Source organism: Arvicola amphibius, chromosome X, assembly GCF_903992535.2.
Source record: "Arvicola amphibius chromosome X, mArvAmp1.2, whole genome shotgun sequence".
NCBI lineage: Eukaryota > Metazoa > Chordata > Mammalia > Rodentia > Cricetidae > Arvicola > Arvicola amphibius.
Window position 1 is genome coordinate 87,511,461 of NC_052065.1, and position 5,539 is coordinate 87,516,999.

General features: G+C 47.1%; 1 pseudogene; it reads right to left on the minus strand.

The window, feature by feature from the left end:
* Positions 1-3,344: 3,344 nt before the first annotated feature.
* On the minus strand, positions 3,345-4,489 carry LOC121677026 (annotated as a pseudogene).
* Positions 4,490-5,539: the final 1,050 nt, after the last annotated feature.

Here is a 5,539-nt window from a genome sequence, read left to right on the forward strand (position 1 = left end):
GTCATGATGAGTCCACCTGAGGTAGTGGTAGGAGAGACAACTCTCACTTTTTTCAAGCGTGGCCTCTGTGTGTGGCCACTGTCCTGGTTCTCTGGATGGCCAGTTCCTTTAGTGTGGTTATAGCCCTGCTGCTGCTGCTGCTGCTGCTGCTGCTGCTGCTGCTGCTGCTGCTGCTGCTGCTGCTGGTGGTGGTGGGGGTGGTGGTGGTGATGGTGGTGGTGGTTCGTTTTGTCTCCTTTGTCATTGTGTTCTTCTGTTAAAAATTCTCATTTGGGGTAAGGGATCTGACAACCTGATGCTCCAACACTCCCCACCCATTGATTGGACCCTGTAAGCTGCAACTGTCACTCTGACCCCAAACCCACCCATCCCCCCATGACTCCGGAGGATCTCTTAGGCACAGACTGTAACTACACAGAGTAGACCAAGAGGTAAGTGGCCAACTCCCCAGGTGGACAGCCCAGTCTCTAGGCCCTAGGTACTGGGAGAAAATTCTGAGCCCCTCCCCTACCTGCCTCAGCTTCACTAGCCAGTCAGCAGGCAAGGATCCTGCAGAGAGGCTGCTCCAACACCCCCACCCAATCGATCAGACCTTGTAAGCTACAACTCCCACTCCTCTCTCAAACCCATCCTCTGTGATCTCAGAGTATCTCTGATACACAGAGGGGACCAAGATGTGAGTGACCAGCTCCCATGCTGGACAGCCCATTCTCTAGGCCTTTGATACTGATGCAAAACCGGGGGCCCTCTACTACCTGCCAAAGTATCATTAGCTAGCCAACAGGCAGCTACTTAACACCCAGCATCAGTCAGACTTGTAATCTACAAGTCCCACTCTACCCTCTAACTCACCTATCCATGGAGACCTCAGTAGTTCCTGTGGGGGCCAGCCATGACCAGCCATGATAAGCTAAGAATGGGCAGGTCACCCAAAGGAAGTTCTTTTATTTCCAACCATTATCACCTATCAGAGTAGAACTGGCCCATAGATAAATTTAAATGGAGGCCTGAGTCTCAGTAGTTTACCCTGAGGCAATGTCTGGTTGCAGGAGGAACCTCAAACTGAGATCACCTGACCAAGAACATTATTAACACCCAAGAACAGATCATTCAAAGAAATGCCTGGCAGTCCAACCACTGTAGATAGGATCACCTGCCAGCACACACTCAACAGGACATCCCTAGACAAATGTCAGCCAGTCAGGGGTCTTAAAACCTCAGAAAGCCTTTACCCCCACCTTTACTACTATAAAAACCCATTTCTAACTGAGCTTGGGGTTCTCCGGTTATTCCAATACGTTGGCCATGCTGAGAAACAGAGTTTGCAAATTTGATTAAATAAAAGCTCTTTGCTTTTTTACATAAGGGACTCAGTCTCCTTGTTGATTTTTGCAAGGACTTCACGGATTTGGGCATAACATTTAGGGGCTTGTCCCAGATTCCCCAAAGCCCACTAGGACTACCACTTGTAGAGCCTTCAACTGACTGTCAAGTTTTCTGTGTTTTGTTTCATGTCAGTAAATTTTCTGTGTTTTATTTCATGTCTCATGTCTGTCTGTGAGCGGGCCCAGAAACTGTAGTGCCTGAAGACAATCTGTGGATGGGGAAAAGATCATAGGCAGGGCACCTCGGAAGACGTTCCCAGGGCCCTTCTGCTGAGGGTGGCTTCCTCTGGCAAGATACACCTGTAGCATTTCTCAGATCTGTGGTAAGACACACGAGTAGCCTGGTCAGTTCTCTGGTGAGATACACTGGTAGTGGGTCTCAAGTCTGTATAGAGACACACAGATAGCCATCTCATTGCCATTGCAATAGAGGGGCGGGTCACACCCTCAAAACAGCTTGAAGCTGTGTCTTTGGTTTAGTTGCTGGAAGCTGGGTCTCTGGTTTGGTTCAGTGCCATTGTTCTGTTCTTCGTCCTGTGTGTCTGTGTGTTGTTGTGTTTTTGTCCTGACTTAGACTGATGCTGACGATATGGGACAAACACAAATCAGACTTCTTTGAATTTGATACTGTGATCACTTACAGGACTTTAGAGAACAGGCCATGAGCATAGGGGTATATTTTCCTTGCCACCTTAAACATTTCATGAGAAGGAGTCAGCCTTGACCTCAAGCACCAGGCTGCCAGCTGTGGGGCAGCGTGCTTGTGTGGATGGATGGGTTGGCTATGCAGCTTTGCAGTTACAACATAGCAAGGCTGCCAGGCACAGTTGTAGAGGGCAGATGAACCCCAATAGGATTTCAAACAGTAACAGAGAGTCTGGGGTTAATTGATATGACTTGGAGAAGTTAACAATCTTTTCCCCCTCATGCTGCATACCTCCCATGCTGGTGGATGAGTTCCCTCTGCCTGCCCGAGGGACTGCATGCTTCAGCTTCTGATCAAACCTGACATAGGTTTGGCTCCTTGGGTCAAGGACTCTTTCAGATCCAATATGTTATAAATATTTGCCATCATTTATAGGGGCTGGTTACAAGTTATTATTGGTTAATGTATAACAAAAAACTACTGTTGGTCTCAAATATTTCATGTTGGTACAGGATATTGTGTGATATAAATTTTAAGGTGTTTTTATAGTATGTGCATGTTCTGTTCTTGTTTTGAAAAGACCCTGGTTTTCAAGGGTGGTGATTTCCCCCTAACTCAATAACCCGAACCAACAGATGCAATTAACAAAAGGTTTCTTTATTGATTACACAGGCGTCTTTGGGTGTATCAGTAGGTCTCGCCAACGGATCACACCCATCCGACTTTTTATTCAGCTTTTATAGGTTTACAGGTTACATGGGGGACATAGTAACAGTAATTCTATTGGTGGGGGCTTGGGTCATCTTGGGGACAGTCCCATTTGTCTGTTCCCAGGTTTTCTCACAAGGCATACTTCATCAATTTGACAGCTATGTTAAGGTGTCCTAGGGGCTTAGTCCGGTCAGCTAATCTTTTGACCAGATGTAACCCATAAAATATCCTGCTGTGGTGCCAGTTGTCCATAACGGAGACAGTATCTGACCCAAAAGGTCACCTATCTCTGTCTCCTAAAGGTTAGCTCAGTTCATGTCTGTCATTTATCACTACTGGCCAGGACACCATTCTCAATTTATAGGGGGGAGTTCTGGTCTTGTAAATGAAACAGCCAGTCATAAAATAATCTAAGTTTCCCAAACATCTGAGAAAACAGCTCCCTGTGAGTGAATGATACTTGATCTGCTGGTAAAGCTGCTGATGGTCTGTTCTCATTCTCCCAGACTTGCAAATATATATATTCCTTCCTCATTTTTTGGAATCCATATTTATTTCTTGGACTCTTCATTCCTCCCTTTTTTTGGATAGGGATTAAATCCTTAAACCCATCGCTCTTGCTCCCTGGTCGGGTTAGTCTCGGAATCTGCTTGATTAAGCATCGGGTACTGCAGGGCCAGAACCATAGTCTGTATTACAGATAATCTGTCTTTCATGAACTGAACTAGCCTATTTAAGGATACAAGGTCCAAAGGGCAGAATCAAAAGCTAAATTATAAGGGGTCCCATAACTGTGGAGATTAAAGTGGTCAACCAAGGAGATCTATAAAACCATCCTTCAAACCAGCCCTGTTGTGTTTCATATTCTCTGTGTCTCTGTTTGAGACGCTCCCTAAGCTTAGCCATGGAATCCCGGATGACTCCAGAATGGTCTGCATTGAAATAATGTTTTTCTTTAAGGGCCGCACATAAGCCCCCTTCTTTAAGGAATAGCAGATCTAGTCACCTCCTGTTTTGTAGAACCACTTCAGACAGGGAGGTAAGAGAGTTTTCTAACAGGGAGATGGAGTTTTCAAGGGCCTGCAGATCTGCACTAATGATCTCCTGAAGGTAGGCCAGCTTGTTACCTTGTATCAGTACAGTAGCCCCTGTTCCTATTCCTGGAGCAACCCCTCCTACCCCCAGCAGCATAGCCAAGGTCAACGTAATGTGTTCCCTTTTGGAGCGGGAACTGCCTTCATAAAAGTCCATAACAGTCTCAGGGGCATGATAGATAACGTGGGGCAGTATCTGTGCCAGTATACAATAGTCTGCAATTTGGTCAAAAACCTGGGTTGACACACACGGGGTTAGGCCCGAATTACAAGCCCACCATGTCCGGGAGGGGGAGCAGGTAATAGTTTCCCTTGGGGAGTATCAGTGTCCGGCTACAAAAAGGCTGATAGGCTTGGGGCACAGTTCCTAAGAATGTTCCTTGTCCTTCTATTTGAGGGAGGGTTAACTTGTATATGTTCTGATGCTTGCAGACCTCTGGGACGCTGTTAGCATAAGTTGTACTTCCAGTTATGGCTATTCCTTTATAATAAGGGGGACTAGGGGCCAGGCAGAGCCAGCAGGCTTATGTTAACTCCGGCTGAGTGGAGTTAATGGCCGAGTATGCTCCCTCTATCAGATCGTACAATCTCTTCCCAACATTAAGAGGCAAGGTGGTCTCTTCTATATTAATTATAAAGACAGCAGGGGGCATTGCTGTGGCTCAGGGGGGCTTGGGTATTTTGGGGGGGATAATAGGATGATATTCCTCATCGTGGGCATTTGCCAGTGTCAGCAGGCAAGAAAGAGAGATCAGGGACCATCATATTCCAGAAGCTGGATTTGTACCCATCGAGTGCAATGCTATAGCCCTCAGCCTGCAGCTGCCAAGCCTTATCAAGCCGCACCTGGCTTCGGGGCGGCTTGGGTAGTTTTGATAGCCGCTTCCTGGGTCCAACCCGGAGGAGTCCCTTCTTCTCGGGTAGGATGGGGTTATGTCTTACATGGGCATAATTTTGATCTATTTTTAGCTATATCTTAAAGATTAATCCTCTATTTTCTCCTCCCATATATCATCACAGGCCCCACGTATGTCCCTTTATCCAGCTTTGACAATCCTGCTTCCCTTGGGGAATAAAAGAAATGTTAAGGGGTAAACAGTATCCCGAGGTGCAGGACCATTCACGTGTTCCATGCCTGCAGTCCCCTGTTTTTAGTATTTTTTCAAGGGGGGGCTTTTTCCATCCACGGCAGACTATAATCTTATCCCAGGAGGAGGATGGGTTCCAATACGCATCACCTGTGGTTTCGCATCCCCAGGCAGCACAAAAATATTCCCCAGGGCCTCCACATCGGTGGGCAGTAGCCTGATTTCTCCCATCCCGGGGCAGACATAAAAATCAAGTGGAGCAAGAAGACATCGCCTAATAAGATTGGAACAACCTTCTATCCCATCGCCTCCTGAGGTTGGTTCCATATTAAATGTTAGCTGATCATGTTTAAAAGCAGCTATGTCCCATGTCTCAAGTGCCGCAGCCAGCTGGCAAAAATCAGGGCTAAGATTGGGCCACCAGGCCCCTGGAGGGTGAAGGCCAGTGAGAGACCAGACCATGTCCCCCGACTGGGAGAACATTTGCCAAGTAAGTTGTTTGGGTATGTGAGGGCTCCCCGAGACCCTGGCATCTAGGGCAAGGAGGGCCAGGGTTGTGATCAATATTAAGCCCTGACAAGTCTTATCTTTAGCGGGTTTGGGGTGCGCTGGAGC